A 13,848-nucleotide genomic window follows, 5' to 3' on the forward strand; every position below is an offset into this window, starting at 1 on the left:
GCTTTTCTCCTCCTCCATGTGATCGACAATGCTCCTCTTCCCTTTATCGCACACTGGTATGCTTGGCTCTGCTGCAACTACTGCTACTGCTGGTGCTCTCCATGATGTTGCTTCAAGTTCCTTCACTAACTACTCCACAGCAAAGCTGACCAGTTCATTGGGTCTGCAGAATCTATAGCAATATCTCCATTGGTGCACCTCGGCCCAATGACATGCCCCATGGATCCAAATGACCCAAACTATCGTGCAGTGATCTTTGACAATGCAATATGGGTCATACGAATTGTAGCTTTGGGGGTCAAATGGGTACTTCTTCATCAGTTCTACTTTGACATCGTTTTCTTGATACTCTGGATCTCATATAACCCAATCCATAATGGAAGAGCAGTCCAAGGTGCCTTGTTGGCTTGTTGGGGCCTGACCCAAGTTCGGAAGTGGTTTAGCCAAACAAATCTCGCACTACCGGCTCTTTCGGCAACAATTCGTGAGGCGCAGACTAAAGTCTCACCCAATGTAGTAGGGGAGGGTGCTAGAACCAAGTTTCCACATGCTTGGGATGTCTTGATGTGGTTTGGAGGGGTCGCGAACTATTCTGCGTCCTCACGCCAATCGGTACTATTGTCAAGCTTTCACACAGATCCAAGCTGATGCGCTTTACTATTTATGAGTTTATTATTGCTCAAATCTATTTCTTAAGGTTCTTAAGAAAACATTTAACATTAATAACCCATGCACACTATCATAATTCTCAAAGACAGTCATAAACTCATAAACCTGATGCATAAACTAGAATATAACCAGATCCACAATATTTTAACATAATATTTCAGAACCAACTTATCTTTATTAATGTCTTTTCTTCAGTACAATCCACATGCTACCCTACTCACACAGCTGCAAGGGCACGTGCACACAACTGCGGACTCTACCAGCCCTCCATGCACACAGCTACGGAGCCACTATCTAAATACTAACCCTTATGACCCACACTTACAAACTCCAAGTGAATGTTACCTTCTCAACCCTATAACACATCAGATCTTTCCAAAAGCTACTCTCTATCCTTAGAGCCTCGCTCTATTTATACATTCCCATGATCCATGGATCATGGGTAGGCCAACTCACTTCCTATTATTTTATATTATTTTTGGGCGAACAACCATTTGACTCGACCTATTACATTTGGCGCTTCGTGCACTTCATGTAACTTTTACAATATCATTACCCTAACTTATGGGCTTTAGGCCCCAAAACCATTACGTGGGGCCTCTGCTACCCAACAAGCCCCCAACACAATCATCCTAACTCATCCTGAGTCACTCTTTAGTGTGGCGATATGTGCTGCCAAGGCTTCACGATCCACCATCCCTGTGAGTGACGCACCATGTTCTGCTGCTCCCTCTTTGTCTCCTGCAACTCTTCTTGAAGCTCCTGCTCCATTGACTTTACTGATTCATGCAACTGATGATGCTCATTCTACTTTGCTTGGTTAACACAGAGCACCCCCTCATAGGATTTTAGCTCAAGTTGGGGTGCCATGTGCGGGAAGTTTTCGCGCTCAAGAACCAAATCTCCAATTTCTAGTCTATTATATGCTCTATCTACTGTAGCTTGTGTTGCATTTTTGCAAGAAAAATGTTGCTATCCGCGAGATCCCAATCTTCAAGGTGTATTAGAGACCAACTAGTAACTGCAATTACATCATTTGTCTCAATATTTACGATCTTTCTCTTGTCTTTCATGGGTCGTCGGCTAGCCCGTAGTTTAGAAAGCGACATCCGAACTAGTTCTGCTTTGTGTCTAAGAATTTCCAATGCATTCCCTACCATCAGTGCTAAACTCAGTGCGGACATCGACACCACACTATCCAGAAGGTCCTGCCTCCCCAGTGGCCATATCACAACCCTTGGGCTTCCTCCTTTAGCAACAATAACCAACAGTTCCATACTGGTGGGAAGGCACAATAGCTCACTTTTCTTAATATCGTAGATCATGCGAGGGATACCCCCTGCGATTTATAGCCGTGTTGAAAATCAAATTCATTCATTCCCTCCTTTTCTGGCATTCTAACGTTACATGTACGGTAGATTGTTTTGAATCTGCCTCGTACTTTGTATCTTAATTTCGCACCGCCCACTCCTTTTCGACTTAGCTCAGGCATCTTGTCATGAATAGTGATAGAAATGGTAACCTCCATGTTTATGCACACAGCAACATAGCCCCTTCTGTGCAACGGTGACCTTTGTGACATACTGATTCTACGCACACCCTTGTTGTCACGTAGCTCCCTCACAGATTGCTTTTTCATACCGCACTCTCTTTCAACTGTCTGGAGTAGTGAGACTGTACCTCGGTTGGCTAGCCAGGCTGTTGGCCAACCCATGTAGAGCTTCAAGCAGCTGCCATTTACTCTACCCGGGAACGGTTCTCCATTAAGCTTGCCGAGCTAGACCGCGCCTCCATTTGTGACTTCTTTGACTACATAGGGTCCAAACCAATGCATTCGGAGCTTTCCAGGGAATTTCTCTAACTTTCTGTCATATAGTAATTCTAGATCATTTTCTTTGAATGTGTGCAACTTGATATTGCAATCGTGCCAATCTTTTTCCCATTGCTTCTGTACTTGCTGATGGAATCCTGCCAAAAACGGTTCCTCCTCAAGTTCTTTCAATTGCACAAGCCTCTCTTCCAAAGCCCCACGGTCTGCCATGCCTGCCGTCACTACTATTCACAAACTAGGTACAATGTATTCCATTGGCATGACAACTTCCATGCCATAGACTAACCGGAAAGGTGTCTGGCCCATCAATTTCTTTCACGTTGTTCGGTATGTCCATAGCATAGCAGGTATGTGAAAATCCCAATCATTTCGTTGGGCATTACATACCTTGGTCAATGTAGTCTCCAAAATCTTGTTAAAAGCTTCAATGGTCCCATTTGCTTGCTGATGGTATGGCATACTCTGTTGATGATATATCTGGAATTCCTCAGTGAGTGCACTGATAGTTTCATTTAGGAAGTGCGTCCCGCAGTCGCTCATCAGAATTTTTGGGCATCCAAACCATGTCAACACATTCTTCAACAAAAATTTTGTAGCTGTAGCGGCCATGCAATCCTTAACCAACTGTGCTTCCACCCATCGAGTCAAGTATTTTGTCGCCGTGATGATATAGCGTGCACCCGTCTTTCCTTGAGAAGTGATAGGCTCCACAAAGTCGATCGTCCCTTTTTCGAACGGCTGCAACGTCATCTATGGCTTGAGTGGCATTTCATCCCTCCGTGATGGTTTCCCAGTCTGTTGACATACGTCGCAAGCCCGACAGTACCCTTTTGAGTGTTGATATAGAGTTGGCGACCATAGTCCAATGTGAAGAATCTTCTGTGTTGTGGCACATCCCGCATAATGTCCTCATGCAACCCCTCCATGTGCTTCGGTAAGGACTTGTCCTCGTTCAAATTCAGGTACATATCTGTGTAATATTTCATCGTTGCCCATTTTGTAGAGGTGCCCTGCAATAACAGTAAAGTCTACTATGCGTACCACCAGTTCTTTCTTTTGTTGAATAGAATACCCCTCTGGCGTGGTTCCTATGGTAAAGAAGTGGATTATCCTCAAAGTGGCCATCTGCGATGCTCAGTGCATAAATCTGTGCATCTGGTAGTCCTTCCTCCAAGTTTGTGCTCTCTTCGCCATTCTCAATTTGGGACAGGTGATTCGGACCTGCACTTAGACGTCCCGACTTTATGACGACTTCGAAATCATACTCTTGAAACAATAAAAACCATCTACAAATGCACCCCCTCAACAAAAGCTTATTCACTAAGTATTTTAACGCGGAATGATCAATATACATCTTAAAGTGTCCTCAAAGCAAGTAGTGGCGGTATTTTTGCAGCGCGTATACCATTGCCAACCCCTCAAGCTCAGTAGTGGAGTAGTTCTTTTCAGCTTTGGACAATCGTTGACTTGCGAACGCGATTAGGTGGTCAATTCCTTCTGCTCCTTCCTATGTCAGCACAACGCCCAGCGTGATTCATGACACATCAACATGCACATGAAATTCGATGTCCCATTTTGGAAAGATGAAAATGGGAGCTGATGCTATCTTTTCCTTGAGAGTCTCCAGACTTTTGTTACATTCCTTATTCCAACAATAAGTAACATCCTTTTTCAACAATTGTTCCATTGGTGCTGTGATCTGTGCGTAGCTCTTAATGATCTTCCGATAGTAACCAGTGTGTCCCAGCATGGCACGCAGTTGTTTAACACTACGTGATGCTTGCAGATTGAGTATGACATCAATCTATGCCAAGTCCACCATCAGGCCTTGATTGTAGACCACATGGCCAAGAAAGTTTCCAAAGGGGATGAGGAAAGTACACTTCTTTAGATTTAGCACAATCTGGTGCCATCAACAAGTATCTAATATTAACCGTAAACTTGCGATATGTTTATTGACTAGCCCAAATACGGTCCAATCATCAAGATATACCTCCAAAAACATATGTATAAATTTCTTAAAGGCAGCTACCATGACGCGCGAGAATATCCCAACACGTTCTTCAGTCCAAAGGGCATCACATTGTACTGAAAACAGCCTCATTTGGTTGCAAAAGTTGTTTTACTCCTATCCTTTGACGTGATCCTGATCTGGTGGTACCCCGAGAAACCATCCGTGAAGGAGTAGGCTTCCTATCCACCAAAATTTTCCAGTACTTCATCTGTAAATGGCGTTGGGAATGGATTGTGAACACATGCATCATTGAGCTTCCTGAGATCCATGCAGATGTGAATTTCACCCTTTTATTTTTTCTCATGTACAACCATCGGACTTACCCAGTTGGATTCCTCCACTAGTTCAATTATTCCTGCTGCAAGCATTTTGTCCAACTCTTCGTGGACCTTTGCTTTATATTTTGGATTCAACCAATAAGGCCACTGCTTGACTGGCTTCGTGTCCGGCTTCAGGGTGATCTTCATCATTCCTAGGTTGCCAAGGATAACGTTTAACTCCGTGATTTTGGTCGGGAATAAATCTTGATATTATCGAAGTAACTCGATGACCTTTTCCACCATGGCATCATCCCAATAATCCCCAAGTGTTGCATACTTCAGCTCCTCCTCCTTAATAATGTTCACTTGTTTTGTTTTCAGTGGCGTGGTCATGTTGAGATCCTCGATTGCTGGCCCGTGAACCTCGCAACTCCCCTCTGTTTCCAAAATATTGATGTTTTTGGGGTCATCCTCATCATCTTCTACCTACACATTGTAACATTCTGGGGCCTGGCTCAACTGTTGTGACCACTCTCATTGTACTATTTATTCTGATTCTAGTGGTATTTTGAAAATAGCAGCCTTCACAACTTGCAAGACATCATCAATAGTACCCATGCATTGATCTTCAAATAGGATCGTTAACAAAAATCCTTCATGCAAGATATCCCACTCACTCGTGCCATGTTAAAGCTCTGTCTCAGCATACCAGTTCCTTGCGGTGACATACAGGGTATGATAAAATAAGTGTACCCACTTCGGCTGGGGCTCTTTCCCATAGGCTTTGGTCCATTTGGTGAGGTGCATGCGTAGGTCATCATGTCCATCGTATTTCTCGGTTAGTCATAGTTATGGCTTCCCAAACCTTATATGCATCATTTGCCTACAATCGCAACATTCTTCAAATGTTCCTTCATGTGTTCCCCACCAATGCACAGGCGTTGCACGCAGCACCCACTTTAATGCATCAAACCTCTGGTGTTCTGGTACTGTGCACTCAAACTTGGTCAGGAATTCATCCACCGCTGTCAACCCATCATAGGTTGGTAGCTCTCGATCCTGGGATTTTATGCAACACAGTGACCTCATCATCATGTTGCAGTTTAACGTTGTTACTCCATTCAACCGGTTATGCCATCATTTGTCTTCTTCATCTGAATCTGAGATGCAGGCCTCTGCATGTTCCCATGATATTCTTCCTTCTGTAGTCAGATTTACCCAATGCAGATCTCACGCAGTTATCTTGTAGATATGATCCAAGTCATCATCAATTTCATCATCGCACACGGGTTTAGAGTAGCGCACTCCTTTGGTTGGGTCTAGTGGAATGACTACATGTAGGGACTTTTTCTCAAATATCATCTTTCGTTTCTTTAAATTAATCACCCCATTCATATCTGTGGCCCAGTCTATCCGTAATAATGTAGGGTAAGGGTTACTCTCATCCACCATTTCTGTTACCTCAAATTTTGTTTGCATGCTCGCACCTTCTATATCCACTGTGACTCCTTGCAATCTCCCCATGGGCAAGATCTTTTGTTGTTTTGCCATCCGTAATTGAATAGGAGACCATTGTAAGGTGGGCCTACCCATGCATTCCCATGTCTGTTTAGGTAGCATGTTTGCATCCGAGCCTAAGTCCAAAATGATTTGATCCATCTTGTAGTAGTAGATCTGTGCCGTTAATCGCATTTCCCGTCCCATGTCAAAGTGTGTTTTCCCAGTTTTCGGACCACACGAGGTTCACCTGACCCTGTGCACCTAGTTATTAGCTCCTACAATCCCTTAACTGCCTTATTATCACGTAGCAGTTTCATACATATCTCTAAAATGGTAGTTAGCATTGAAGGATCCCTTTCTGGCTTGGGTTGATCCTCACTACTAGAAGTAGAGACCTTCGCGAAGCTCTTCTTAGCTTCGATAAACATCTTCTTCGTGCATTCCAAGTCGAACTCATGCTGCTTTGTAGGGGTTTTTAGAACCCCTGGGCCTACGTCTGTTAAGTTCCCCTAATATTCCCCTGTAGGCACACTACTTCTGAGCATCATGTTGATGTTGGGGTCTTCCTCACGTGGTTCGGACCTCATCTTTTGGACACTTTGTGTCATCGTAGATTGTGCTACCCTTTTCTCACGTATCTGCACTATCAGTGTGAGGCAATCTATCATTTTACGATCAAACTGCTCGCAATAGGGGCACGATATTCTGGTCAAGTTGGTACAATCATGCGCGTAGTGCCTTGGTCCTCCATGGTTACAATAGATTAGCTGCCCGTGGCCCCTTCCTAGCCCCATTCCTCCACCATCCTCATCCTCGCCACTAGAACCCACTGTGCGTTATTGCTACGGCTGGATCCTGACCTCGCGCCTCAGTCTGCATCCTGTAGGCAGGTGTCTGATCCATCAACAATTCATAACTATGGTAGTCTCATTCATCGTGGCCCACCGATCTGTAAAAATTGCAAAATAGCTGCTGGGGGGTTTGGGTAAACTTTTGCAGTAGGTGACAGTTGTCTATGTTGAGCTTTCCTTGCACCTGACAGATTGCACACCAGAGCGAGGTCACCGTGCTTGGCCATGCATGTGCCTTTGGTTGCAACGGAATTGGTCCCCTCACTGCGAAGTAGTTATCAAATACTGGGCAATGATCCTTGTCGTGGACTTGACTTCTACATTTTCTGCACAACACTTCCTCTCGCGCTTCTAGCCGGGGTGCCTTCTCATGTTTCAAACATTGCATTTATAACCATAGGTTTTTTAGCTGTGCGTGGATCTGCTGAACTCCCAACCCACGATCCTATATTGGAGTCTCATGCAATCTCATCGCTATCTCTAATGCTTCAGCCTAGGTCGAGATCTTCTGTTGTGATAGCGCTATTCGTAGATGTCATACCAGAGATGCCACAAACCATGCACGGTGCTGCCCATCCGTTAGTGTCATGTTAGCCTCTCAGATCATACTTTTCAGTATCTGATACAGATCCGAAGGGGTTTCACCTGACAGCATCACAATCTTCTTGAACCTTATGATTGACTGCATTTTTTATTTTGGCCAGATAAACTCCTTGTTCAATGCATCCCTGATCTCCCCTATTCTGACATTTGGATGATCACTAGAGTGCTTGATATACCAAGTCAGTGTGCCATCCTGTAGCACACTCATGAAGGTAGCCTTTTTAATATTATCGTCCGTAACTCCGTGTGCTTCCCATACTGCCCTTACTATGAACCAAAACTATTCTGGATCTTCACTTCTTACTCCTTTGAATACAGGAAACCTGATCACACTCACCATGTTAAACATTTGTTTTATGCGTGGGTGTGCTAAGGCCAGCTATGAAATCTTACCATTTCTGATCTAACCAATCTTCAATCTCTTTCTTTGTAGGGTTCCAAAATTCCAACATCGAACATTCCTTAGGTAGATCCTAGTCCCAGTAACGGAACCATTTGTTTGCTTGTTGGGGCCTGACCCAGGTTGAGAAGTGGTTTAGCCAAACAATTCCCGCACTATCGGCCCTTTTGTCAACAGTCTGCAGTAGGTTTCCGCACCCTTGGGATGTCTTGATGTGTTTTGGAGGGGTTGCGAACCGATTTGTACCCTCGTGCAAATTGGTACTACTATCAGGCTTCCGCACAGATCTAGGCCGATGTGCTTTATTATTAACGAGTTTATTATTGCTCAGATCCATTTCTTAAGGTTCTTAAACAAACATTTAACAGTAATAACCCATGCGCACTATCATAATTCTCAAAGATAGTGATAAATTCATAAGCCCGATGCATAAACCAGAATGTAACCAAATCCACAATATTTTAACATAATATTTCAAAACCAAGTTACCTTTATTAATGTATTTTTTTAAGTACAATCCATGTGCTGCCTTGCGCACACAGCTGCAGGGGCCCGCGCACGCAGCTGCGGACTCTACAAGGCCTCCACGCACACAGCTGCGGAGCCACTATCTAACTAATAACCCTTATAAACTACACTTACGGATGCCAAGCGAGTGTTATCTTCACAACCCCATAACACATCAGATCTTTCCAAAAGCTACTCTCTATCCTTAGAGTCTCTCTCTATTTATATATTCCCATGACTCGACCTATTACATTTCATGGTCCATGCACTTCGCGGAAATTTTACAATATTATTACCCTAACTTATGGGCTTTAAGCCCCAAAACCATTATGAAGGGCCTCCACTACTCAACATTCCTTATTCTTCCGATTCAGTCTAGATGTAAATCCTATCAAGATGTGATATGCTACTTCCTCCATGACAAGTACATCCAAGGAAAACTTTGGTAGTATGTGCAGAGGCTTCTCTGCAATGAACATTTGGATGAAATTGTCGGACGGTGAGGCATACCAATATGTAATGCCTATCAATGCCTCTGTTGCTTCCTTTGACATGCAAGGTGGATCTTGTTTGAATATCATCTTGTACACAGGGATGACAAAATGATCAGACAACTGTGTGATTACTCCTTTGAATCTACATTCAGACAACAACTTGAAATATGTGTTCACAACAGCCTCCGTCAGTGACCATGCCCACTCCAAGCCCAAGAACTCCTGTTAGGGATAGACTACATCTAAGATATATGCGGGCATGTAATTATCAGCATGCATACATCCGGGTGACTGTCGAGCCTTTGTTACATGTTCCTTCAGCTGTTGAGCTAGTATGCCAGACCATTGACACGGTTTTCCTTCTCTAGCGAATTGGTCTAGTGCAACCACCCAACTTAGCGGAAAGGTTTTCATGCTTTCTTGGCCATACAGTCGATAGGAAAATGTGATGAAGTATTGGTAATCATTCCTCAGTATCTTTGTCTTGTAGATTGGTTGGGTGTCAACCTGAATTGAGCTAGCTCCTTTACCTAATTCTTCAGAATGTCTCTGGAGATAACACTACTATTGGGTAGGCTGAATGGAGTCTCCATGATAGTCACGGGCTCTAACATCTGATACATCTCATCATAATCTCATTCATAGAAGGTCGCAAGCTTCATCCCACTTACACTACTCAAGGTCATTGTCTCAAGATCAATGTGAGAGACGCTCTAGTGTATCATGTTTGTGCATGGAAACACGGGAGATCTGCATGAAATCGGGCACAAGCCAAACTTTTGAATGTCCACGTACACTTGAAAGTCTTTGAGGTGTTTCACAAAAGTGTCTACAAATGTTTCATTGACCTCTTTCCACTTCACCTTTATGTCCTTGTCTAGATAAAGCTTTGTATCTTTATAGTTCGATAGAATAGAGGACACTTGATCAATTGCTGCTCCATCTGCATTTCAATCAGTGTCATGTGATCCTATTCTCTTGGAAGCCATTGAGACAGATGAACACCTAGAATATCTAGAGACAAGAAACATGCATGGAAAGAAATCTGTCAGTGAAAATAAAGCAACTTTTGGGAATGACACAACACATACTTGGGAAACTGATGGGTAAGATTATGCAATTTCTTTTGGGAGGTTGGGTGACTGGCTACCATAACTATGAAAAAGGTAGTCTAGGCTATCTAGGAGGTAGGACTGGCTACTGGATATGCGCAATGCACAATCCAGACAAGATTTTGGCTGTTGGGATTGCGCAATACATAATTCCAGCTAGGAATGATTGCAGGCTTAGGTACTGCATTGCAAAATTTTCTTGGCCAGCAGTCACTTCCCCTTAGAAATGCACGAAATAGTCCTGGAGGGTAGTTTTGGGTAGAAATGCACATTTCTAGAGAGGAAGGCAGAGTCTTCCATCCTCAGATTGCGCAATGCAGTCTTAGTGAAGGCAGAGTTTGGGTCAAGGTTGGCCAGTCTTGCAGACGGGCGACTGAAAGAAAATAAGATAATGAATGCATGGTGACACTAAGTTAAAGTAGAAGTGATTGAAAGTGACGGAAAAACATGAATGAAAGATTCAGTAAATAGATCAACATGCATGTGGGTGAACCGATTCATCGGTTTGGTGAATGTTCGTGTAAAACAATTTCATACATGCAACAACAATGAGATAGCGATGAAAACTGAAACAGAGCTAGGACAAGCTAGAATACATGTAAGTGATAGAGAACATTCAAATAAATCAAGAAAAGAACACTCAAACAATCGAATACAAAAAAAAATGACAGAAATGCTGAAAAAGACAAGTTGAGGCCACTTACACGTGAATAATTGAGCTGGATGTGTCGAAGAGTCCTAAAGTCTTGTGGGATGTTAGAGCTCCAATATAGATGTGAAAGAATGAGCTCTAGTGCATTGAATAAATAAGTTTGTGCTCATGACGCGCATGCCACAAATCTAGGAAAAAGTGACACTTGGAGGGATGTTTCTAAAACAACTTTGCATGTAAGCCTCATCTACTAAAAATAGCTCCCTAGATCATCGGATAGCTTTTGCATGTTGCCTTTTTCTATTACGGAAAAATAAATTCATACATGAATGCAAGTCAATTTCCTTGGTCCCAGGTGGAACTAGTCAACCAAACTACTCATCCATGACATTGCTCAACTTCTTGAGGAAAATGTGCATTTCTGGTTGGGAGCTCGGCTGACTGCCAATGAGGTTTACACAATTCCTTGACAAAGTAGTTGAATGTTGCCTATATTTCTACAAGTTCTGGGCTGAGTAGCCCTGCTGGCAAAAATTTCACAATTCCTACTGGGAGTGTTGGTTGGAAAAATTGCACAATTCTGGAGTGCAGAAGGCTGCCAGATAGAATTGCACAATTTCTGGAGGGAAGGCTGGTTTTCCCTCAAGAAATGTGCAATTTTCTTGGGGAAGCTGCTCAACTTGTAGCTAGACCGAGTCCGGGTGAACAACCTGTGAGAGAAATGCATCAAGTTGTGATGGATAGGCTGCCTTTGTTCATGAAAAACATTGAAGCTTGTGTACTTGACGAAGCAGGACAAGGTCTTGTGAAAGGATGGTAGGGAGGCTTCCAAATGGGCTAAGAAAAATTTTTGGAGGCTAGTTGTAGCTGCTACAAGTCCTTAGAAAAATACTTGGAAGACCCTCATCAAGACAAGATATCTACAAAGCAAGGCAACCCAAAGTATAGACATCTAAGAGAAGTACTTTAAGGATGAAGATCATATCATCTTAGAGAAATTCAAAATCCTAGAAGCATTTCTAATTTTCACTCATTCACTGTCAAAGAATTCGAAGTATCTTGAAGGCTAGAAGGTATTGTCATCATCTTCAAAATCTATAAGGAAATTTTCCTCTCATTAAAGAAATTATCCCATCCTTATCCTAAGTTGAAGAAGATCGACAGAGTAAGCAACAAAACATCCTCATCAATTACCATCAATAAAGGAAGCTAGATCTAAAGGTGTTGACATCATTAAAGCATAAATCTCCTTTATTGAAGAAGGGATTTTCATTTGGAAGAAGATCATCAAAAAGGGGCACTAATACATCTTCTTCAACCACCATTAAAGTGATCAAGTGTAAGATTTCATCTTCACTTGTCAAGTAAGTATGTTTCATTCTCTAATCAAATTTGGTAAAATGGCTTTGTTTTCAAAGAGATCTATAAGTTGGTTAGGTCATCCAAATTCCTTGCATCGAAAAGGAGGAAAGAAGTCGCCCTTGAATAAGGTTAAATAATTGAACATATCAATGAAAATTTCTCCTATAAATACATGTAAAGGGATTCTTATGAAAGGTCCCCTCATATATCAAGATTGGAGACATCTAAGAGATATATGAATTGGCAGAACTATTCTTTGAAGATGTGATACAGAAAGGTCATATCACTTATATCTGATCAACAAAAAATTTTAGGTATCAAAGGATGAAGGGATATCTTCATAAGATCTCAATGCAAGATCTGGGAGAGATGATAAGGATATATTCATCATTGTTCTAAATGCGCTAACTAATGAACAAGGTAACATATTTCTATAAGGATAAGAAGGCTATCGCATTCAACAACTTGTGGTTTCTATTTAAGATAGAAGAAGATAGGTTGAGGGAAAAAAGTATTCAAACATTTGTTGAAAGGAAAGAAGAACATAGCTAAGAATCAATGTTATATAGGAAATATTGTTTGAAGCTTAAGAAGGGAAATAACAAGAAATATAGAGGAGAAGTCCATTTCACTGAAGAAGTGGAGAAAGATGAAAGAAGGAAGAGAAAAAGCATTAGATGTAAGAACTTGTGACATCACCATAGGAAACATGAAGGATGTTCGATAGTCAACTATGAAGCATATAACTCTTGGTGACCTCATTAAAATATTAAGGGAATAATTCATCTAGGATAAGCCTCATCATACATCAACCAAAAGGAAATGTCTACTGGATAAGGATATGTGAGATCCTCAAGATTCTTTGATGGAATCCTCATCAGAGGTTTCACCAATCTAGAGTGGAAGCAAGTATTTCATTAAGAACACCAAGTTGTGGAATTCATAGGATGATGGTATGATGACATAAGAGATGAAGTTGATCAAGAGGTTCAAGTTATTTTCAATCAAGGAAGCAAGTGAAATAAGCCTAGATGACCTAAAGGTAAATGAGGTATGTATTTGTTGGGATGGGGTCCCCTAGGGTCAATTTTGGGGAAAAAGCCCAAGTTTTATGTAAAAGATGTAAAGTCTACACAAGTTGTGGTCGTGGATCACATAGATAGTTAAAGAGTCAAAAAGGATTTTACCCTTCTTTATGTAAGTTAGGTGGGATTTTTGAAGATTTACCCATGGTCCATGGACCATGTGATTGTATAAATAGGTGTGTCTTAAAGAGTCTAAGGAAGGAGAGGGATGAAGGCGAATGTAATGCGTCAACAAAAGGAAGATCATAGAGGTATTACAGGAGGAAGGAGGCTCCGCAACTGTGTGCATGGAGGCCTGGAGTTGAGTCCATAGTTGAGTGCGCAAGGAAGCCTTGAGTCTGTACGCTGAACTGAATATTAATAAAGAAGATTATTACAGAAATTCATGTGTTTCATCTATTTACTTCTGTTATGTATGAATGCACTTTATGCTGTGATGAATGATGCATTTATGAAATAATGTTCTATTGATGCGTGACTTTACTAGATCTATATTGCTATGTGAACA

This window comes from Pinus tabuliformis, chromosome Q, assembly GCF_031772625.1.
Source record: "Pinus tabuliformis cultivar Carrire ecotype Pingquan chromosome Q, CPIR1, whole genome shotgun sequence".
Taxonomy (NCBI): domain Eukaryota; kingdom Viridiplantae; phylum Streptophyta; class Pinopsida; order Pinales; family Pinaceae; genus Pinus; species Pinus tabuliformis.